Source organism: Felis catus, chromosome C2 (assembly GCF_018350175.1).
Source record: "Felis catus isolate Fca126 chromosome C2, F.catus_Fca126_mat1.0, whole genome shotgun sequence".
Lineage (NCBI taxonomy): Eukaryota > Metazoa > Chordata > Mammalia > Carnivora > Felidae > Felis > Felis catus.
Window position 1 is genome coordinate 85,374,246 of NC_058376.1, and position 24,715 is coordinate 85,398,960.

General features: G+C 36.1%; 1 long non-coding RNA gene across 3 annotated transcripts in view; it reads left to right on the top strand.

Annotated features, from left to right (window-relative positions):
• The first annotated feature begins 2,302 nt into the window (after positions 1–2,302).
• The window catches only part of LOC109503549, a 36,411-nt gene continuing 13,998 nt past the window's right edge, over positions 2,303–24,715 (top strand). For 2 of the 3 annotated variants that reach the window (XR_006585220.1, XR_002162616.3), the window contains exons 1-2: positions 2,303–2,610; positions 14,413–14,800. This is a non-coding gene — a long non-coding RNA (uncharacterized LOC109503549). Of the gene's footprint in view, positions 2,611–14,412; positions 14,801–23,193; positions 24,221–24,715 lie in introns of those variants that run through there. The other variant, XR_002162619.3, reaches the window with a different exon arrangement.

Below are 24,715 nucleotides of genomic sequence, written 5' to 3' on the forward strand. Positions count from 1 at the left end.
GAAGGGGCTTGGGGTATTGGCATACTAGGAAAGAGGGAAATCTGAAAGCCCACAGGTAGGCCCCTGGTCAGTGCTGCCTTAATTAGAGAAATGGCAGGTGATCCTTGAAGGCTTAAGGAGAACATACATCCCTTCGCTCTATCCCCACCTGAACCACTCTTAGGAAAAGTACTTTAGTTTTATTTTTACTCAAAGGTATTTAAAATGTTATGATGTAAAGTAAGAAAATTTGGTAAAAGTCCTCTTTTGTCTCTATTAGATTACAACCAGAAAGAAGAAAATAATAAATTAGTGACATATTCAGAATCTAAAATGACTCTGAAATAAAAGGTTCACAGATCACATAATGTCTTATATTTAAGCGTCAACCCTTCTTGTTTAAGAACTTGTATGAACTAATTTGGACAATAGAGTAAAATAAACATGCAATTTGTCAGACACCATGGATTTATAAAATCATAGGATTAAGTCTTTAACCTTTATTCATAAAGGATTAGTTGGAATACATTTTTAAAATTTATTTTAAGGAGTTATTTTCAGAATTAAATAGTTTACAATGGCCTAGACTAAAGGAATTCACCTAAGGTTCAATTTAGGGCTAGTTTCTATCATTTACCCGTGAAAATTGACTTCTAAACAACATATATTATTTCATTCTTGAATTAGTTACAGAAAAGATCTAATATGCACAATTTGTGTATCTTCAATTGCATCATAATAATATTCAAAATAGTGAGCACAAATAATACATCCAGATAGAGTTCTCACTTTGGGAGGTACAGAGAAATTAGTAAATTAATGTAGAGGTTGATTAGTGAAAGATACCCTATTGACCTGAATGACTTTACCTGGTAAGCCGTTTATATATAGTAACTAATTTATAGACTGGGAAAAGCTTATCACTTGTCTACTCTCTCTTCCTCCTAATATGTTGTTCAAAAAGCCTTTTAAAACAGTGTAATAACTTGCAGGCATAGACATGCTTCCATAATAATCCAGATAATCAATTAAAAGGAAATGAACTCAGAATTTTATAGCATGTGAAAAGGCCAAGTTTTATTTAATTGTTATAATATGACAAGGAGAACTAAGAATCAAAGGCATAAAAAATTTTATATGCAACATTTCTATCCCTTTTTAATTCCTCTTCTAGAATTATCAAGGGACTATTTGATTGGCAGAATGAGAGTATAATCCTAAACTAAAGCTTGTAAAAATCTAGTCTGCAGACTCTTGAGGTCCCTGGGACCCTTTCAGGTGGTCAATGAATTCAAAACCATCTTTATGATGATAATAATAACAGGTTACTTGCTTTTTCACTGAGTTGGTATTGTGCACCAAATGTGCGCAAACAACAGTGAGTAAGCTTCTGGTGACTTAAGACAGTGGCACTAAACTACATTAGTAGTCATTATATTTTTCACTTCCACTCAGTTACACTAATGAAAAAAGGCCAGTTTCACTTAAGAATTTCCTTGATTAGGGGCGCTTGGGTGGCTCAGTCGGTTAAGCATCCGACTTCGGCTCAGGTCATGATCTCGTGGTCCTTGGGTCTGAATGCCTCATAGGGCTCTATGCTCAGAGAGCACAGCTCAGAGCCTGGAGCCTGCTTGGGATTCTGTGTCTCCCTCTCTGCCCCTCCCCTGCTTGCACTCTGTCTCAAAAATAAACATTAACAAAATAATAATAAAAAAAGAGAATTTCCTTGATTAAATAGTTAAAGTTATTAGTTTTAATAAATCTTGCCCCTTGAGTACATGTCTTTTTAAAAAAAAATTAACGTTTATTTTTGAGAAAGAGAAAGAGCACAAGAGAGCAGGGGAGGGGCAGAGAGAGGAGATAGAGAATCCAAGGCTGGCTCTGAGCTGATAGCAGAGAGCCCCATGTGGTGATGCTTGAACTCACAAACTGTGAGATCACGACCTGAGGGGAAGTTGGATGCTTAACAGACTGAGCCACGAAGGCTCCCCTGATACATGTCTTTTTAAATATTCTGTGAAAGAAAAACAAAATGGGAATATGCATAAAGTACTTCTGTGTCCTGAAATAGTACAGTTGTTTCAACAGAAGCACTACAGTAGTCCACCCAATCCAAGGTTTGCTTTCCACAATTTCAGTTACCTATGGTCACTCATGGTCTGAAAGCAGATGATCATCTTTCAGTATGTCAGAAGGTCAATGGTAGCCTAACACTATGTCACAATACCTATGTCATTCACTGCATTTCATCTCATTAGGTAGGCATTTTTTCATCTCATATCATCACAATAAGGGTGAGTATAGTGCCATAAGATATTTTGAGAGAGATAAGACATTTACATAAGTTTTGTTAGAGTGTATTGTTAAACTTATTCTATTATTAGTTACTAATTATTAATTATTATTAATTTATTAATAGTTATTGTTGCTAATCTCTTAGTATGCTTAACTTATGAATTAAACTTTATCATAGGTATGTATGTACAGAAAATAACCCATGGAGGGAATAGGGTTCAGTATTGTCCCTGATTTCAGGCATGTGCTGGGAATTTCGGAATCTTGGAACATATCCCCTGTGGATAAGGGAGGACTACCGCATTAGGACTGTTTGAGTTGCAAGCCAACTTTATGGTAAGATCAGTGGTGATATTAATCAATATGATTTGATTTTTAAATATTGTATAATGAAATGTGTCAACATTTGGAAGGTTTGAAGTGAACTAATATTTTCCAAAAGACTAACAGTTTTTCAAAAACATGTGTAGGTAAAAGATCTACTCAAAGTGCAAAGAAACCCAATGGATTTTAATATAACAATGCACAAAAAGTCCACCAATATTGTTTCAAATTCCTTATTGAAATTATCACTTAAAAAACCACATTTGTCTAGTTTTGAGGTTGTATCAAAGAATAATATGCATCATTATCTGAAAAAGCTATTAAAATACTCCCTTTTCCAACTACACATTTGTGAAAGTCTAGATTTTCTTGATGTACTGCAAAATCACAACAGATTGAGTGCAGAAGCAGATATGAGCATTCAGCTATCTTCTCTTAAGCCATATATTATAGGATTTGAAAAAAAATATAAAGTAATGCCATTTTTTTCATGAGGTAACTACAGTTATTTCTAAAAAATTAATGTTCACATATAGTGGGTTCTTTATTGTTATTTTTAAATAAATTGTTAAATGTTTTAAGTTTCTCAGTTTCAGTTTCTAATATGATAATATTGATAGATACAACTTATATAAACAAGAACTCTTTGGGGTCTTAAGTTATTTTTAAGAGCGTAAATGGTTTCTAAGGCCAACAAAATTTGAGAAACAAAATTTAAACAAATACTTTAAATATTTAGAATTAGATTTTACTATTACCTAAGAGATGAAAGGTAAAGAAATAGTTATAGCACAATTTTTCTTTTTTTTTTTTTTTTTGGATAAAAAGACTGCTCTTCCTTTAAAGCTCACATTCAAATGAGCATAATGAGTTTTGTGTAAATTATTTGGAATTTCAACCCCCACACTTACATACTATATAAACTTGACCAGGCTGCTTACTCTCTCCATGACAACTTTCTCATCTGTAAAATGAGAATAATAATAATAATAACAATAATAGTGTCTATCTCAACAGTTGTGAGGTTTAAATGAGATAGTCCAAGTAGTTGAACACAATGCCTGTGACTGAACAAGTACTTGTTGTGTTGTTATATTTTGAGGTTAACTTCCTCCTTGATTTCATAGTAACAAAATGTGAACAATACTTGGCATATCTTTTGAAGTTTTTAAAAAAATTTTAATTTAATTTAATTTTTACATAAGAGAGAGAAAGAGAGAAAGTGTGTGTGTGAGTCAGGGAGTGGGCAGAGAGAGAGAGAGAGAGAGAGAGAGAGAGAGAGAAAATCTTAAGCAGGTTCCATGCTCAGTGTGGAGCCCGACATGGGGCAGATCCCAGAATCCTGGGACCATGACCTGAGCTGAAATCCAGAGTTGGGCATGCAACCGACTGAGTCACCCAAGCACCTCTCTTTTGAAGTTTTTAGGTATCTAAATAAGCATATTGGACAACATAATCCAAATATTCTATTACTATTGCTTCATCGATTTGTAGAGAAAAATAGTTAAAGGGAAATTTGATTGGCTTTTACTAAGGTTGGCAAATAATCTTTTTTCCTGCCTTTGAGAAAGACTGTTTTCTGAACATCGTCAATGTTTTAGTCTTATGATTTAAAATTATGTTTGTGCTGCATCCTTTAAAAAAATTTTTTTAATGTTTATTTATATTTTGAGAGAGACAGAGACAGAGACAGAATGTGAGCCGGGGAGGGCAGAAAGAGAGGGAGACACAGATTCCGAAGCAGGCTCTGAGCCCAAGTCAGACGCTTAACTGACTGAACCACCCAGGTGTCCCCGTGCTGCATCCTTTTTATTAAATCAGCCCAGCAGAAGGATTAGTATCTTCTGATATATTGGTTTATGCTTTGGTGTAATTGAAGGAAAAGTGTTAAGACACTGAATAACCTGCCTTTTGACACAAGTCAATAAATAAATATTCTAACATAATCAAAGAGAAGGGAATTAGCTCTCTTTGGGAGTAGGCTGTGTTACAGGAGATACTATGCAGTTACTTGCAATCTTCTTACATCCTTCAAAAGAAGAATTTATGAGAATGAGTTAGGTAGAAGTGAAAGTTGAACCATATAAGGTGCAATTTTTATAATCCTAGGATTATTCGGTATATATGTGAGGTTGAGAAAGTTTATCATATATCTCTGAATAATCACAAATCATAACTGAGAAGTAGAAAGCTAAACTCAAGTCCCTTTCTACATTCAAGACATAGTCTTATAAATGTAAATATTTAGCTTAAATCATTGAATAGCATATGCTTCTTTCCATTTAAAAAAATATTTATTTATTTTTTTGAGAGAGGGACAGTGGGCAGGGGAGGGGCAGAGAGAGAGATTGAGAGAAAATCTCAAGCATGCTCCTCACTGTCAGTGCAGAGCCCAAAGAGGAGCTCAATCCACGAACCATGAGATCATGATCTGAGCTGAAGTTGGACGCCTAATCTACTGAGCCACCCAGGCACCCCTGAAGAGCATGTTTACAACAGTATTAGTGAGATATGCTGCCATATTTCCCTCTTCTAAATTTTTATATTTTTACTGAAAAAAAAAAAAGAAACAAAAATCAAACCTTTTTAGCTCTAAGAAGTTGTAAAAGTAACAAGAGAGTTAGTTATGATTTTTCAGTTCCTTTTTGGCATTAAGAAAATTAGACAGCTTTTCTAGGGGTGCTTGTGTGGCTCAGTAGGTTGAACGTCTTACTTTGGCTCAGGTCAAGGTCACACTTACAGTTTGTGTGTTCAAGCCCTGCATCAGGCTTGTCTTGTCTGTGCTGACAGCTCAGAGCCTGGAGCCTGCTTCAGATTCTGTGTCTCCCTCTCTCTCTGTCCCTTGCCCCACTCACACTCTGTCTCTCTCTGTCTCTCGAAAATAAATAAACATTAAAAAAAAAGAAAGAAAATCAGACAGCTTTTCTAAATGCCTTTAAAAAAGAAAAAAACCAACACAGTCATTGATTCACTTCCCTAACAAGCTTTCAGTTTACTGGAAAGATACAGAACAAACATGATGAGCTCAGAAGATTTTAAAATCCTAAGCCTATTTTCTAATTGTACAAGCTATATGTCTTTTATCCTTTAAAATGAATGACAAAAAAGCCTATATAAAATAAGGCATAGAAAGGGAAGCTTTTTGTGTTTTGCATACCAATATCTACCAAATCTAGGAAGACACTGTCAGAAAAATAAGGCAAAATGGATCCAGAATTTCCCACATTTGAAGTGTAATGTACATACCTTGAAAGAAGAAAAAGCTAAAAGAAATGACTTTAATTGTGTGATTTGTATCATAAGGCTTACAATTCTCTTAGTGTCTCATACCACAGACCCTGTTACACCTTAGCAGAAGAGTCCAAACGGAGATATTTACATGTTTTGAGCTAAGAGATCACCAATTTTATACACTGCAAGTAAGCATGGACTTTCAAAAGTCCATGGTGCATATAACTTACATAAGCCAATAATTTAAGACTTTTGTCTCTTCAAAATGTTGCTTAACAGTCAAGCTAATTGTGCATGTTGAAATTTATGATGGGCAAGTCACATCATAATTTTAAAATAGCTTTATGACTTAACTGATCATTTTTGTTTCTTTTTGTGAAATTTTTAGTCTGAAAATTTCTTTCTGTGAAAATTTCAGTCTGACTGAAAACCCAGCACTAGTGCTTATTCTAACTTGCCAACCCACAGATTTTGGCGTTACTATGAAATATGTTATAAGACTTTGCTTCTGGCTTTAGCAATGTGCTTTTTTTTTTTTTTTTAATGTTTATTTATTTTTGAGACAGAGAGAGACAGAGCATGAACGGGGAAGGGGCAGAGAGAGAGGGAGACACAGAATCGGAAGCAGGCTCCAGGCTCTGAGCCATCAGCCCAGAGCCTGACGCGGGGCTCAAACTCACGAACCGTGAGATCGTGACCTGAGCTGAAGTCGTACGCTCAACCGACTGAGCTACCCAGGTGCCCCGTTTGCTTCTGGCTTTATATTTAGCTTATTTTATTTAGTTGGCTTAAGTGACTACATTAGTTGTTAACAATGAAACTTAACTCATATCGGGTGAGGGTGAACTGGGGACTACATCTGGGACCTGTTACAACCTGATGCCGCATGGGTTTGTTTCAACAAGGAAAGGAAACGCATTTAAACTCCAGCTCTGATTCAGAAATGATTCTGAATTCAGTTATTCTGTAGCATTTGGACCTTGTCCATGTATCAGTTATTACAAATCTTCCTCCCACATCTTGTCTTCCCAACTGGAAATAAGCAAACTTTGTTTTTATCAGTCTCTAAGTATTTAAATTTGCATATGGCACCCAAAAAGCATTTTGCTTTGCATTTGCAAACTTCGGCTTCATTAAAAAAAAAATTTTTTTTTCAAATCATGTGTCTTGTGAAGAATTACATGGAGAACATTTTGTTGTTAATAGTCATTTAAATTATTTACTGGCTTTTTTTCATTTCCCTGGAAAACACTGAGAACGTTCTCACAATGTGTCTGGCTTCTCTTGGAAATTCATGTTGGAATGTGAATCCAAAGCATCAGAATTTGTGAAAGCAGAGTGTTTTCCCAAAAGTGTCAAGCAGCCAAATGGTACCAGTTTCAAGAATGATGCCAGAGTGTTTTTCAGAAAGACAGTTTTTGTTTAAATCCCTGCTTTTTGTCTAGTATCTATAGTTGGTCTATTTGTCCCAAAGACAAAGGGCCAGAAGCACCTGAAACTTCTTTTACTTCCTTTGGAAAGTCACTTGACATTTTGCTGCAATATTTTAATTTTATTATATTATTTATTTATCTTATTAAATCTCTTGTTGATCAGACATAATTGAGGGAAGATTCATATTTTATAAAATAGTACATATATTTTAGACAAATAATATCTTTTTACTCAATATCTTTTATATTGATGTGTAAACACAAATGTAAGATATCAAAGACTAGATTTAGGTTGATTATTATTTATCATTTTTCATTCATTCATATATATATATTTATTAAGCATATACAAGGTAGTTGCTAGATTTTATGAAGGAGCATAAAGATGAATCAGACATAAATCTAATCTCATTCCCCTCTATTAAAAAAGGTAATATTGGGGCGCCTGGGTGGCGCAGTCGGTTGAGCGTCTGACTTCAGCTCAGGTCACGATCTCGCGGTCCGTGAGTTCGAGCCCCGCGTCAGGCTCTGGGCTGATGGCTCAGAGCCTGGAGCCTGCTTCCGATTCTGTGTCTCCCTCTCTCTCTGCCCCTCCCCCGTTCATGCTCTGTCTCTCTCTGTCCCAAAAATAAATAAACGATGAAAAAAAAATTTTTTTTTAAAAAAAAGGTAATATTAAATAGATAGCTAAATAAGAGAGGGAGGAAGGAGGAAGGGTGGATGTGTGAAGGAGAGAGAGAATAGCAGTGATAAAAACAAATGTGGCAAAATGTTAACAATTGGTGAATTCTGGACAATGAGTATAAAGGAGTTCTTTGCACAATTCTTATAACTTTTCTGTATGTTAGATATTATTTTAAAAGAGAAATTTATTAAATGTCTGTTCTGGAAAAAAAGTAGATGAAATATCTAAGGGACTGAGGTTTGGGATGTCTAGAGTCCTCCTCAATGATGGGAATTGCATCTCAAATCTTTTTTACCTCCCTAGTTTCTAAAATCATTCTTTCAACTTGGGAGACGCTCAAGAAATGTATAAACAGTGAGTGCTTACTTTTTTATTTGAAATCTTAATTTTCAGGCCAAATTTCTTCAGATCAAGCCATTAAACTATTGTAAATGCACATACAATACACAAGAGAAAACGTGCTAGAGACAACTTTGAGGCTGGAGCTTAATCTTTCTCATCTTTATACATCCAGCAGAGACCCTGTGTGTAGTAAGTGCTCAATTCCTATTTGTTGGCCGTATGAATGAATAAACACAGACTGAAACACTTTTGCGCCAAAGATCTTCAAATTGGTTTCTCTTATTTTGCTTCTCACACCAAGGCTACACTGATCTTCATGAGGTTGAGTTAGCCCAGAGTGTTCAATTTGACACATAGGATTCTTTACGACAGCCTTTCTAATTAGAACTGCAATGTGCAAACAATATTTAGGAAAAGGTGTACAAGGATTTGTCAACAGGAAAGTAGATTTAAAATCTGGAGAATATTCATGGTCAGCTAATATATTTGGCATGTGGTTAAATAAAATGTTTTATTGTGTCTCTTTAAAATCAAAAGCCCTATATTATGTATATGCTTTTCAAATGACATTTGAATAAAAATGTAAAAGGCATCTAAAGAGATGAAGGGCACTTCTGGAGTTAGAGCTCTCAGGTTTGATAATAACATTTTGAGTAATCTAAATGCATACCTATTATCACTTAAGTGAGCACTGATGCTGCCAATGGATCTTATACAAATATTCAGATTTTTGTTTTCCTCGTCATTCTGAAGGTTATCTCCCTGGTCGCTCTGAAAATCAGGTGACAACCATTTCCCATGATGCTTTAAGGGCTGTCAAACTGTCCATCAAGCTGTCACCTGACCAATCGTTCCCATGGTTCTTTTAGACTTCCAGTATGATAAATTGAAAGGCACTATTATCTGTCTGTTGTGAAGAGGAACTGTTTGGGCTTTGATAAGATATCACTACTCCCAGGTGAGAGGCGGCTGACAGCACATCAAGGCAAAACAACACGTAGAAACACTGAACAGGGGAGCACAGGTTTACAAACATCTGTTGTCATTTATTACTTTTCTTTGGGCTTAAGTTTCTGACTCATCCTTAGATAATTCAAGAACAGATATTTTGCTTTCTAGCTTGCAAGCAACAATTGCTGCTCTTTTCATCTTGGGAGAAAAATCTAGAAATTGAAAACACAACCGCCTACCTTTTTCATGCATGGCACACAAGTGTTCTGCCTCGTAACCAACAAGTTCTGTGATGTCATCATTTGCCTTTTTACAAACGTATTTGAGAATAAGTATATTTAACTATGATAAATAGTTGGGTGTGGGGGGCCAAATAATAAAATTAATTACCTATGTCTTAGAGGTTATTATCAACTTACCAATAGACAAACAATATGAACTAGTTTAAGTGTTTGCACATATTGGTTAATTTATATTTTAGTATTGATGATGAGGTTAGTAAGTCCAACATTTCATGAGAAATAAAGTTTGTGATTTATTATGACAAGCCTCACTTTTTAATTGTTCTGAATTGTGCTAACATAAACTTCAAAACTTGAATTTATACACAAGAGACGAATAGAGGATAAGACATTGCCCTCAATGGATCAACGGTGTAGTCAGGGTTGGGATAAAGAAAACTGTTTGTAAAGGTTGCAGGGGGAGGTTGTGAGGTAAAGGCTTTCTGAGGAAATCTTTCTGAGAAGTGGGAATAGTTTATTAGAGCTACAGAAACAGTTTTACGTTTAGGATTTAATCTTTGGACTTAAACATCCAAATACGTGTCAACAGAAACTTATTAAAAGGTATGAAAAGCTGGATACTTGAATCCTTACTACATGTAAATGTAACTTTATTCTTTAGAAGTTACTCTCTTTTTCGTGATTTGTCTTTTTTCTTTTCCTTCCCTTTGACTTTAATGACCCATGATGACAGGTTTCTTATGTGCCCTGTGCCCTTACATACTATCATTATATGAGTACCTGAACATACCCTTTGGAGACCACTCAGGGAAAAACAATCTGTTGTTATTTATTGTGGAATAAAAGTACTGTAGTTGGTTGCTAACATCACCACCTTGTGTACAAATATTTTTTTGCACGCAGTTTCCTGATGTCATTAAGCAGTATTGTAATTTCATTACATAGTAATGTAGCACTTCGATTAGAGACAACATTTAAATGATTTTGTAATTCACAATCTGAAAAAATAAACTATGGTTTATTTTTAGTCCTTTGTAACTATTTAACCACCTTACACTCTTCTTCACTCATGCAAGAAGCAAAAATGCCCCCAGAGTCCTCAAGGACAGAATTTGTCAAAATGCTCTCTAAAACAATGGCCAAGGAATTCAGAGTAAAAAGGAAAAGAAGAATTAAATTTCCTGAATATTCATAATAATACCAACAGTACGTGCATTCAGTGCCTACAGTCTCTATTGGTGAAACTCCAATTTCAACTGTTTTTTTCCCTAAGCATTCTTAGCTCACCCAATAGGCTAATATTGGAAATTATTACTTACTTGAAAGTATCACTTTGGTCTCTATCCAAAGACGAGGGGAACCTCTTCATGAGGTTCTGAATATCAAAATTCTTTTTCTAGTGGCTTCTGGTGTGTGAGAATCCCACAGCAAGTTTTACAATTTTCAACAGTCCTTGGAGATCCATGAAGTAAGCTGATTGGACTCCATTACTTTTCCAAAAGGACATACCTTTTGGTCTAATGAAGGAGGTAGTGGCTGGAGAGAAAAAGACCAGAATATTCAATAAATTCTGTGTAGGTCTCAAAGGAGACAAACAAACAATGCTCCTTGTTAGTCTCTCTCTCTCACAACAAGCATTCTGATGGATTTCTAGAAAAAACTATTTCAATTTGGATTTTAGTGTTACTTCTTTCATAATTTCTCATTCCCTCTTTCGGTATCTTTAAGTGATCTTATAATGTATTACCTCACATAGTAGCTAAATAACAGTTGTTATAAATGATTGAAAGTAGAATCCAGTGCTTCCTTCACTTCTAGAGTTTTCCTACGTAGTTTGATTATATGGTAAAAACTTTAAAATGTTCCTAAAGATCCTAGGCAAAATATAACAATCTAAATTTGGGGTGTGTGTGTGTGTGTGTGTCTGCCTGTCTGTGAGAAACTTGGGTATTTTTAAATGGAAGTTCACTTGACAAGCCTAAGAAATCCTGCTACATTAACTAATGGTTTAATTTTCTTCTAATTTTGACTTTAACCGGATTTTCTAACAAGAGACTAAGAAAATCTTGGAAACACAGGTAGCTTTGGCCAGATGAATTCGGGGGTATTTTTACAATGATAATTTTTCTTGTAAATTTAGCAGCGAAGTCACAAAGTAAGGCTAGATTTCGGTACCTCTTACTTGAATTCTAAAACTTCTTGTCAAATCTTTTAGCTCTGGTTTCTGACTAATATTACATGGGAGGGTTATGAAGAGGAGATGGATTGTCTCAAGATTATTTTTCATGATGTTTTCTAAATTGTAATCATATTAACGTTATCTTCATTGATAATCTCATTTACAAAGTTCAAAAATGATTTCTTTTGTGTCAACAACTATACTATGAGGTAGGTAGGGAAGGCACCCAGTTTCACAGATGAAACTCTTCTTCACTGAGTTGTGAATCTCTCTTCACAGAGAGATTGAAGAGTAGAGGCATGACAGGGAAATGCTCACAATCATATAGCTGTTAGTAGCAGACCCGGTGAAGGAAAGTTTTCGGATTCTTAGTTCGATGTTATAGTCCACCCTCACACTGCTCTTGTCTTTGGAGACAAGAATAGCACCTTAAAAATACAGCTTTTAGAAGTGAAGGCCATTTTGGTAGATGTTTCCTCATGTTTCGTAGAGGTTTCTTCCTGTAGAATTCTGTGCTGAACAGTCACCCGGTGCAGTGCTGTCAAACGCGAAGTAGGGTTATTGCTGACTCCTTATGTTTTCAGAATGAAACACAGTCATTACAGTAGGCTGCTTTATTTAGCTTTGACAAGCAGTAAATGGGTACATATTTATATGCATGGTAAGTATGTAGAACTTGTGAGATATCTAATGATTTTAAAAAGCACAAAATAAAGTTGTTAAAAATGTGCCGAAAAGGAATGAAAATCCATAGGCACTTTCCGATTTTACTTAATATTAAACAAATGTTTCAAGCATTGGTGTTTAAAAGAGGCCAACCACTAATGGTCTTTAAAGGGAGAAAATGAACTTGCAAAAGCTTCAGATGTTTGGATGTTTTCCCTTTATGTTGTATCTACTTAGGTCAAGCAGTGTGAATTGAATGAAATCGAACTGAATAAAACTGTAATGTTAAACTGAGATTCATTAAACCCTTCACCTTTTTTGACCAGTTACTTGTATTTGTGAAAAGCTGCAACAGAAATGAAAAATAATGTTTTCCTATTCTAACAAAAGTGATATTTTGAGACTACAAAATAGGATAAAATAGCATGTATATTATTAAAATCTCATTTTAATTTTTTTAATGTACACAGAATAAACTAATAGTACTTGTGGAAATCATTTAACAATTTCTCACTTTCCCCAAAATATTCAGTTGATGAAACAGACTTCTGTAGGACGAAATACAGCTAAGTGCTCTCTTTGGCAAATGCTCCAACTTACTTCTATGCTTGAATTGACCACACCTATCACTACCTGGAAAAGAAAGAAGTAAACAGTGGAATGTGATCTAAGCTAACTTTATATCCCAAACTCAAAATCATAACGATGAAGTTCTTTACAATGAGGAACTTTGTGAACTGAAGGAAGGGGCTATAATTTCTTCCCATGCCATCCAGCTCAAGAAATGAAGGGAGAAAATCATTCTCTGTTAGCCTCCTGTGTAAAATTTCTTTTCTTATCATCCCATCTCGTCATATCTTTCTGCAGTTTGAATTACCCTCTTTTCCACAGACTGGTAAGGCAGTGAAAGGATGTTTGTTCTGCTAATTAACTTTATTACCCTGATAACTCCCTGCAGCCTTTTACGAAAACAATTACCGTTACTCCTTTTTTCCCCCACTGGCAAAAAAAAAAAAAAAAAAAAAAAAAAAAAAAAGGAAAAGAAAAAAAAAAGACTATTAATTAGAAACGAGGCCCAGGTCCCTGCCATGTTATCCTGCCACGTTCCCAGGCCCTCGAGCAGGATAGCATTACATTGTCAGTAGTAATTTAGCTCTCATCTGTCTCTGCTAATTATTGTCACATTCATCAAATTCATCAACAAAAGTGCTCTCAGAAGGATTGCATATTTGCAGTTAATACAGCATAAACTGGTATTACCCATCACCACATTTGTGATGATGAGAGGGACACAACTTATTCATCCCTAATTAGAGCAAGCTGGGTAATTAATTATGCATTCCGCCTTATTACTTCTGAGTTCCCAGATATTGTTTGTCTAAAAAGGGGGAGAAAGCAGGAGAGAGAAGCCTGAAAATGCAAAAAAAAAAAAAAAAGGGTGATGTGTTTTGTCACATGCGCTATGCCATAATTCCCACCTGACAAACTAGCTGAATCAGTGGAAAATTGCGACTTGTCAGCAGCAGAATAAACTGCCGTAATAGCTGATTAATGATCAGCACCTGTGACAGGTGCTGTACGGGACTGTAAACTTGGTTTGATTAACAGTCACTGGACGAATAAATATTAGTGACAGTCAGCGGAGAGCAAGTTTGCTTGTTTTCTTCCCTGTTAACAAATCGCACACATTAAAGTTATTGATATTTCTGTCTGAGACACTCTATTTTTTTGTAGTTATCTGGCAACATTGGCAGTGAGTTATAATAGATTGTTTCTGTTCTGCTATTTTATTTCAGAACCTAAAATTGTATTTTGACAAAATGACCTGTAGGGGTTTAAATTTACCAGGTGTAGAAGAAAAGACTAAAAAGTGACAGGATTCACACTTGCTTTAATTTATGCTCACCTGCTAGTAATCTCTGTGTGTGTATATATACACATACATACATATATTCATTGTATCCATTTACGTGTATGTACGATCACTATTAAGGAATGTTCATACTAAAAAAATCACATACATACGTTTAGGGTATGTGATGTTCACTTATTTAAAAAAATGTTTTTAATTGTCTTTTTTTTCAGAGCTGAATATTTTCCTGAAACACTGGCAGCGTGATTTCTCCCAACCATGTGTCTCCATCCCAAACTGAAAAGACCATTTTCCTGAGGCAGCTATTCAAAACTGCGGCCAGCTTGACCGCTTTTCTTGAATTGAGTTACGAACAGATTGGTCAGAAAGCGATACCTGTTTGAGCTGACTGATTATTAACCAAGAGTCAAATTATGTGCCTAGACAAAGTGTGAGTTATGGGAAGAACCCAGTCTCTCTCTCTCTCCTTTAGGTCAGAGTAAAGGGAACCATTGACTTCACTGTAGTTTTGGATTATGCAGGGAATGGTCAGGGTTGTTTTGGAATCCCAAAGATCTACTTTCAAACTTTGGTCCTACTGAGGTAGCTGCGTGAGTTTGGGTAAGTTATTTAACCTAATTTTTCAGCTTCTCAATGTAAAATGGGAGCATTTCCAGTCTATATAATAGTGTTATTGTGGGGATTAAATGAGATAATGTAGGTAAAGCACCCTAGCACAGTGTCTAGCATGAAAGTGCTCAATAATGAACAATTATTATTAACACAACCGTTTAAAATTTGAATAGTCCAAGTACCTTCAGTTTCTTTCACATAAAAATGTTTTAAGAACAACTAATGATCTTTTTTTCCTTTGCACACTCCAAAATAAACAAAACAAAACTTAATGCTCATTTATCCCTGAGTGAGAACTGAGAAAAGATGAATAGTGTGCCTGGATAGTAGATATCCCAAGGTGCTACTTTGAGTTATTTAGCCGCTTCTCAGAGGCACAAAAGTCAGAATTGATGGGGCGGGGCAGAGGCTAGAAGAGGGTGGCCTATTTCCCTCCAAATCTCTGTAATAATGTCTTCAGAAACTTCTGGGGTGATGGTAGAGACAGATCTGTGTCATGTTTACTTAGAAGAATCTCATATTCTGTAGAACTGAAACAGTAAAGCACCAAGCACAAACAACAAAAATAAAAATAACATCAGAACAAATGCGTTTTGGTAATTTAGTATGTATTTATTTTGATATTAGCCATCTAACAGAGAATGAAAGTGACAAAAGAACACAGAGAGACAGTATGATGCAATTATAGTTTTTGAAACACTGTTGAGAAGTAATAAAACTGTCATATTTCGAGGACATTAGGGAGTATGTACTTATTAGATCCCATTTAATCAATACCTAAAGCCAATTTATTTAGGTTAAAAAAATAAAGGAGGCTTACAGTTTTAGTTGTATGTATACTACTCCTAAGAAAATGTTGGAAGTAGTTTTCACAAAGAGTCAGAATGATTCTTTTCTCCTTTTTAAAAATTTTTTAACGTTTATTTACTTTTGAGGGACCAGGAGCAACAGAGAATGAGCAGGGGAGGGGCAGAGAGAGAGGGAGACAAAGAATCCAAAATAGGCTCCAGACACTGAGCCGTCAGTGCAGAGTCAGATGTGGGACTCGAACCCACAAACTGTGAGATCATAACCTGAGCTGAAGTCAGACGCTTAGCCGACTGAGCCACCCAGGTGCCCCAATTATTTCTTCTTTTAATAGTGTACCTAATTCACTTTAAAATTTTAAAAGGGTGTATTATAAAACTTTCAGAAAAAATAGCAATGTTTAATACTAAAGTGTATCACTCTTGTTTGGTCATCACCAAAAACAGTTTTTTTTTTTTCAACCACCACACACTGGAATTATCTGGAAGAAATTTTTTAAAATAAAATTATCAAGAGGCACCTGGGTGACGCAGTCAGTTGAGCATCAGACGCTTGATTTTGGCTCAGGTCATGATCCTAGGGTCAAGGGATAGAGCCCTATGCTCAGTGTGGAGCCTGCTTGAGATTCTCTCTCTCCCCTTGCCCTCTGTCCCTCTTGCCCACTTGCACTCTCTCTCTCTCTCTAAAATAAAAAATAAAGGGGCGCCTGGGTGGCGCAGTCGGTTGAGCGTCCGACTTCAGCCAGGTCACGATCTCGCGGTCCGTGAGTTCGAGCCCTGCGTCAGGCTCTGGGCTGATGGCTCGGAGCCTGGAGCCTGTTTCCGATTCTGTGTCTCCCTCTCTCTCTGCCCCTCCCCCGTTCATGCTCTGTCTCTGTCTCAAAAATAAATAAACGTTAAAAAAAAAATTTAAAATAAAAAATAAATAAATAAAGATATCAGGACTCTCCACCAGATCCTCATTTTATTGGTCTTGGGGAGCCTGGTGGGCATTGGCATGTTCAAAAATTCCCCAGTTGATTCTGATATATATCCAGGATTTAGAACTGGAGATAAACACACACAATTAAAAACTTATGTAGCAAGATTTAATGCATAAAGTAAAAATTCTTTCAGACTAAAAGAACTAATATTGTGAAGTGGATGTCTAGAAATTGAAGTGTATCACACGTGCGACCTTTAGCGTTATCTGAAGTTACTACTTAAAGAATCATGTTGGAAATACTTTTTAAAAGGTAATCCAATCAGAGAGAAAAAGATCTAAAAATTCAAATGGTAAGAATGATATTCTGAATTCACCAACTCACTTCATATCATTTATTAGAATTGCAGGGTCAATTGCCTTATCTCATTGGAAAAAAAAAACAAACAAACAAAAAAAACAAAACAAAACAAAAAAAAACCATTGAAGGCGGCCAGACCATTTCTGTGGCTGACTGATGAACTAGATGGTGGCAGGGCTGACTGGTGATTGTGACCTGCTTCCAAACAGATATCCTGCTACATAAATGGTGACAGAAAATCAAGAGACCAGAATATTCCTGCCATTTGGCACATATTAAACATGGATTAAAAATCAGCTAATAGGCACTCTGTGCACTTCTGTCTGTACTTTGTTATGTGAGCTTTGGACCATTCTTGTTGCATATGAGTGCATGGTTGTAGGACGGTTCATTGGTTTATCACTTCCTCGTTGCTTCTCATGGTCAGATCACCCAGGCAACCACATAAAATAAATTGGAAATGGCCTGTTTGACTAAAACACTGATATTCCAGATTATTAAACAGTTCCATTAGGGAGGTAGCTCATTCTGTGAACTTCTACATCCATGTTCTAGAATTCCTATGTTTCTATAAAGTCTTAATTAAAAATTTTAATTATTAAAGGAGTGAATTATATTTCATCAAGCTTGCTCAAAACAAAAAAAAATAATGCATCTCTGGTAATTTAAAGAGGGAAGTCTTTACTAAATTAAAGTATAAAGTCTTACTTGGCACATGGGACTTTGGGGTGGGTCAACAGGGAATGCCTCACTTCAAAGAACAACTTGATCCTACTGAATTTTTCATAATCCAGAACAAGGATAGGAAAACAATGGCTGGTGGGAAAATCTGGCCTGCCACCTATTTTTCTAAGGCCTTGCAAGCTAGGAATGCTTTTTACATTTTTAGGTGATTCAAAAACATTTAAAAAATATTTTGTGACATGAAAATTATACGAAATTCAAATTTCATTGTCCATACATAAAAGTTTTTGAAACATAGCCATGTTTACTTATTTTCATATTATCAATGGCTACTTTCTTATGAAAATGGCAGAGTTTAGTACTTGCAATAAAGACTGTACATTTTGCAAAACTAAAATATTTGATATTTGTCCTTTCTGGAAAAAGTTTGCTTGTCCCTGCTCTAGAGTAGTGCTTCTCAAATTTTAATTTGCATACAAATGTAGGATCTTGTTAAAATATAGATCTGATTCAGTAAGTCTACAGCATCTGAGATGTGATTCTGCATTTCTCATAGGCTACCTGGTGATGCTGATGGTTTGAGAACCATACCTGAGAAGCAAGGCTATAGAACATGACCTTCACTATACAGGCTCACAAGACTGATGTCAGTCTGATCAAGAGCAGATCTTTCAGGGATGGACTCATTAACCTAGTTCACAAGATTGATGCAGAAACCTGGGAATCTAATTTACTAGTCTGTAAGGAGAAATATGATAGGGACTGATCCAGAATCTTCTGTCCCTATAGACATGCTACCTGAGATGCTGAATTAGAACAGAAGGAAAAGAAGGGACAGGAAACAGCAGGAGATGGCTATGTGTTTAGATTATTCAACGATTTCAGACGAGTAGAGATTTGCTAGCTCACTGCTACTGGCACCAGAGTAATGGTTTTAAAATGTACCTGGGATATATGGAAGTGACTGTTATGAAGGAATAAGATCCCTAGAAATAGGAGGCATAGCATGCTATGCAAGGGGGGAGCAGCACACAGGGAGGGATTAGGGTTGGTCAGAAGGCAGAGGCAGCAAGGGAAAAACATGAACAAGGGCCTTTATTACGGTTGTTTAGGGTATGGAAGAGGCAGGATAAGCAGGTTTAGGATTGGTTTGTTTTAATAATTTCAGCAGGCTCTGGGGTTTAGGGGTATCTCTTGGGTCTGGTACTGAGCCCTGGAGTGATTAGGGCAGGTGGGTAGTGGCCCAGAGTCTAAAAGCTAGATAAAGGAGGGATTAAGGGGTATGGGCTTTGATTAGGTTGGTTTGCATATGAAAGTATAGTCTCCTTGAGTTGTTTGCTCTCTAGGAATTAGCTAGCCCTGGGAAGTGTCCCCAAGGCCCCAGACACCAAAATACCAGGAAATACAGAAACTAAAAAAGTATGATCAGTAGCGGGTCCTTGGACCAGGGCACCTTGTCTAGGATAGTTATGGGATGGACACTGCCTATATATACCTCTTTGTTTATTTTCTGTTTTTGTAGTTGACCAAACTCTTTTCTAATTGACACATTCTTCTGTCAGATCTGCTCATTCTTTTAGGTTATGGAGAAGTCCTTCTGGTCTGGGCATCCTACAGCCTCTTTTAATTGATTTTGTGTGTTGATGATCAAGTTTGACATGGCTCCAATCTAGCAGATGTTAATTACCTAGTTTAACTTGGACAACGGGATTGTTTTGCTCACTACCAAGTTGGAAAGGGACCCGATATAGTGCCCAAAATAGACAACACCCTATTTTATATAACTTTGACTTAATATGACTATTTATACACTTGTAACGCCCTACCTCAGACTATGGAGCCCTCAGTCTTTTCCAGATTGGTAATGGTAACACTTAACTGCTGTATCTGAGTGGGGGTCATTTTTTATGACTCTACGATCACCTGGAGGATGGAGGTAACATTGTGATCATCTATAAGCTTCTGTACATCCTGCTTTCTGCATAGAGATGCCTACAGGCCAGAGCGAGAAAAGTTGTAGCAGCTGTTCTTTGTGCGATTAACTGCAGCATCTACAGGCTGGTTTTGAGTGATCTTTCTGGGAGTCCTGCCCTCGCCACTCTAGCCAAGGAGAATTAATTGCCTATAATGGCAGTAACTTCATTCTACCTCTCATTTTCATCACACAACAATTCCCTAGTCTTGGTTCACTGTTTATGATTATCTTACAATATTATGCCATGCCATTTTAAAGGATTTCCTTGCAAATTTCGTTTTAAATATGTCATAACTCTAAAATTACCAGGAGTAGCACTGATAGAACAAGATCTGTCTCCTCATACTAATTACTGTGTGACCATGGTCAAATTACTTCTTTTTGGCCACCAGTCTCCTCATCAGAAATAGAAAAATTTTGGATTATATGATTTCCACAAACCCCTCCAGCTTTAAAAAAACTAAGCTCAACTGGAATGTTTCTGTAAAATATGCATAAAAATGGGTTTATTTCTTTATTGCCCCACTCTTGGCATATGCCATATGGTAATCTGGACCTCTATTTAGCTTTAATTTCTTTTTCCTGGTGTTTTTGTAACTTGTTTAAAAGTCTGTTCCCAATTTTCTTCATCAAAAAAGGAAAAAAGTATAAAATTTTGGGGGCAGTTATCTTATTTGACTTTGTATTCCACAGCTTTTGTATAAATAGTCCATTTGATAGATGTTGGCTGAATTACATTAACGTGGGAGTACCCTGAAAGCAAATTACTTTGGGGTAAAGAAATCTTAAAAGCTTGAGAGGCTGTAGCCTTGACAATAAGGCAGGACTTTGACAAGCTAGTTGACTGGATGTGTGGCAATTGTTGGCATCATATTGCAGTAACTGCAGTTTATAAAATTATAAAATAGTTTTGTTTCTCTGGAAACACCGAAAGAGTAACTTGACTTTAAATTTCCTAATGGTCCATTTATTTCTGATGATTAAAGTGATTTCTGATAGTTCTATAATTAGCTTCTATCTAAATCCTGTAAGGATGAAGGAAATTTTTGCATTGAGGTTGGAATTTTCACATTTTTCATGGATGGTAGGAAGGAAGAAAGTCCATCCAGAATAATGTCACTGCCATACCTATATATCCTTGGTGGGATCAGAAAAAATCTTCAGAAATGTATTTTTCTCCTCTTAATGCATTTCCACTTATGTGCAACGATTTTGATCAGAAAACTAAAATGTAGCAGCGGGTGGGAAGGGGGGAGGCACTGAATATAGAATTGGTGCCAACAGATGCAAAAATGCCATGGAAATCTTTGGCCCAGAAATAATAGCTTACCAAAATACACACACACAGTTGTTGGACTCTTGAACAGATACACAGCCGTCTGTATAGACAACAGTGCTGTTGGCCAAGAGTCCCGGAGACAGGCCAACCTCCCATCCAGATGCCACTGCCAGTGAGGAGCCATTTGGCATCTACTTCTCTGGCTGCCAACCTTCTTTCCCATTCTCTGGCATGAAATTTCACAGGGGCTGCTCAAGGAAATTAAGACTCTGAAGAGTTCTGTATTAATATGCTGTAACAACGCAGTGCCACAGGAGCCCTTTATGCTATTTGAATGTTTTATCCCTTTATTTTTTTTTTTAAGTGTCAAAGAAACCTGATTTCTATGTATTTGCCTACAGATAAATGCAATTGCTTTGGAAATTAAGAATGATGTATTTTGATTTCTGCATGGAGCCAACTTTCCCTAACCCAGAAATAAATACCTTGAGGATTTTTAAAGCAAAAGCAATTTGAAGCACACAGCAGAAAAAGAAAGAGAGGAAGGAAAGAAGGAATGAAGGAAGAAGGAAACAAAGAGGAAAAAGACACAAAATGTACTGATCTTTTGGGAGAGTGAAAGCAATTGCTCACATCTCTTCAGCTCTAGCAAAGTGAACGCTAAAAAATCTACTGGTCAGGAGAATTTAATAAGCATACTTTTTTCTCAGTGAAAATCGAATAGGTATCAATATACTTCCACAATAGTTTGCATGTGACACCAACTTCCCAGGGGAAAAACAATCAGTACAAGCACTGTCTTCTCCCCTTGTAATGTCATCAAATTCCAATTTCTGCTTGTGTGAGGTTGTACTTAGCACTTGCACCATTTAATACTTCCCAGCCCTTCCGTGAGAAGCTTTACCCACTGCCTGCTTAGCCCCTCCCTCCCATCAGTGGGGCGGGCAGCCAGACAACCTGCTGAAAGAGCTGGCTTTTTTTTTCTGCAGCTACTTAACAAGAGCAAAGTTTTAAGATTCATCTGATCAAAGGGGAGACTTATCAGAGGCATAATCTCTGATGATTTTGATGAATTCAGAAACATGTCATAGTTCAAATCACATATTTTAATTTGCACAACAAATGGTACTTTTAAAGTTCTGTAGTGTCAAAATAAAACATTGAACTTCTATTTCATGCTTCAAGAGGAAAGGATAAGCATAGAGGTCGGCTTCCATGGCTTATCCTGCCTCTGCTAGCTAATTTCGCACAAATGTAACACTTGAACTGGGGAAATATTTTTTTGTGGGTGCTCATATTCTTGCTCCAATTTGTTCACAAAAGTACAATAAGCTCTTGAGATTGGCTTGTTAGAGTTTTAGTCACAGAGTAAGTGACCTTAAACATATAAGAAGCAATGTTTTCCCTGGATACTTTCAATGGGGCTGCCATACTAACTTTGCTGGAAGCAACATGAATTGCTCTCAGACCTCTAAGTATCATTGACATTGATAAATCATCGGCAGAGAGACATGAACAAATGAATCAAATGCTCATCATCGCATTCGGGAAAGATAAACATTTTTACAACAAGGAATAATATATCAGGCAGCTACTTATGTAATGCTGTGTTGCATAAAGATTTCTTGATGAGCCATACAAAACTATCCAGGTATAAATTGTGTGACTAATGCATGGAAGAGACAGCTTAATCATAAAAAAGCATGTGGCCAATGTACACTGTAGAAAACATAATATTCCATTCCCCTTTTGACAAAAAAAAATCTATACAGTCATTAGAGTCAAGTGTAACTATTTGTTTCCCAACAGTACATTAATATTAATAAAATCTTCCATTTGTCTATTGTGTAAATGTGATGAAATTATTATTGACTGCATCAAAGTGATGTTTAGAGAAAGTTCTTCAATAATATATAAGATATGTGGTTGTGTAGCAAAGTAATAGCTATACAAACATATGGAAAATGGCAATATTAGTTGTCTGATATTTCCTTAGGATTTACTAATTCACCAACCTAAACGAAGTCTGCTGCATTTACTTCATATTATTTTCTTTTATGATTTCACCTAGCTATAGATTTTAGAAGAAAACCAATTGCTATTTTTCTCCCTACATAATTCTTTACTTTTTGTTTCAAAGAAAGAACATGACTTATTTTTCTTTGGGAACGGTAATCACTGCAAAAAGCATCTGTCCTCTTTGTAAGTTGAGGAAAGAGGTGAAATTAATGGAAAGACAGATACTCTTTTTCCACCGACTGGTTAAGAGTAGCAGCAATAGTCAGTGCTCCCTTTTCTCTCTGCCTTTTCTTTATCTGCCTTTGTGTACCAGCTTTCTCTTTATCCTTCCGTAGACCATCTGTGTGCCTACAAACATCTAGAGAGACATCAGCAGATCCCCGTAATGGCTACAACACTGCCTGGCCTTTCATCCCTGAATGAAAACTCCAAACTCTGCCAGGACTGCAAATCGTCTTCCTCACAAACACGAGCTACCTGAAAGTCTTACGATACATTTTGTATTCTCAGCGGCAAGTTATAGACCTACAGCAATTACTCGCATATGCATTTTTATGCATTTGTCTGAATGTTTACGACGGCATGTTCAATTATGTTCTACAAACACTAATTTTGAGGAATGCTAACAATTTTAGTACATTTGTTAAGCACCTAGTATGTGCTTTACATGAATTTTCTCATCAAATGCTCACAAGTGGTATTAGCATTATTTCCATTTTATGGATGAGGGAAGTGAGGATTTGAGAGGTGGCATGACATGGCTAAGCAGTTGAACTGGACTTTGAATCCCACAGCCTGACTCTGGAGATCACACCCTTAAATGGTACAGCATAACTGTTAGGTAAAAAAGGATGTTGGGGTCAATGAATTTGGAAATACAAAGCTAAACTAAATTGAAAAACTTCTTTCTTGCACAATTTCTCAGTCAGTCATTGAGTCTCTAAGGTGAAATATAACACACAGTATTTCCTAAACTTACCAAACCCCATCGATCACTCAAGTGCTTGGAGCATGAGCGCCTAGTTTCAGATGCCAGTTTTGCCACTTGCTATGTTTGTAACCCTCAGCAAGTGATTTAACTTCTTATTAAGTTACTTACTCACCCAAAGAAGATTGAACTATATTTAGCAAATTGTACCTACCAAGACAGAAGAATGGCCAACATGTCTCTGAGTAAATTTTCAGAAAGACTGGAAATGGGATTTTTCATTAATATTCAGGTTAGTGAATGAGAAATATTTAACTAACCGGAGTGTCTTTTTTTTTAGAACAGTTTAATTAACCAGTGTTTGACTTTTTCCTGAGACCTTTCTGATTTAAAGTTTTTCTATCTTTTAAAGTTTTTCAGGTATTTACATTAAAAAGGAGGTAATAATAATTACAATCATGTCCTAAGTAATTAGTGCATTTTATAGTAATAATTTCTTTGGATGTTTGTATTATTTACTCTAGTTACCTTTTCATAATATTAAATATGGGCTTTTTAAGTGTGTGCGTGTATATATGTACATATACACACACACACACACACACACACACACACACACACACACACACATATATACATACATATATGTCTATACACATAAAGGAGTAGGGCAGAGTTCACTAAACATTATTGGTATTTTTTTCACAGTGCCACTAGGCCAAAGGAAATATTTAATAGTTTCATTTATTAAGCAGTAAGGTTCCAAAGAACTTAATAAATATTTATGTTTTAACAACTTCGCAGCCTTTGCAAAAAAATACTACACATAAATTAAAAGAAAAATATTTTTATTTTATTCTTTTATGCATTTTTATTTATTTATTTTTTAAGAGAGAGAGGGAAAGCACAAATGGGGGAAGAGGGGCAGA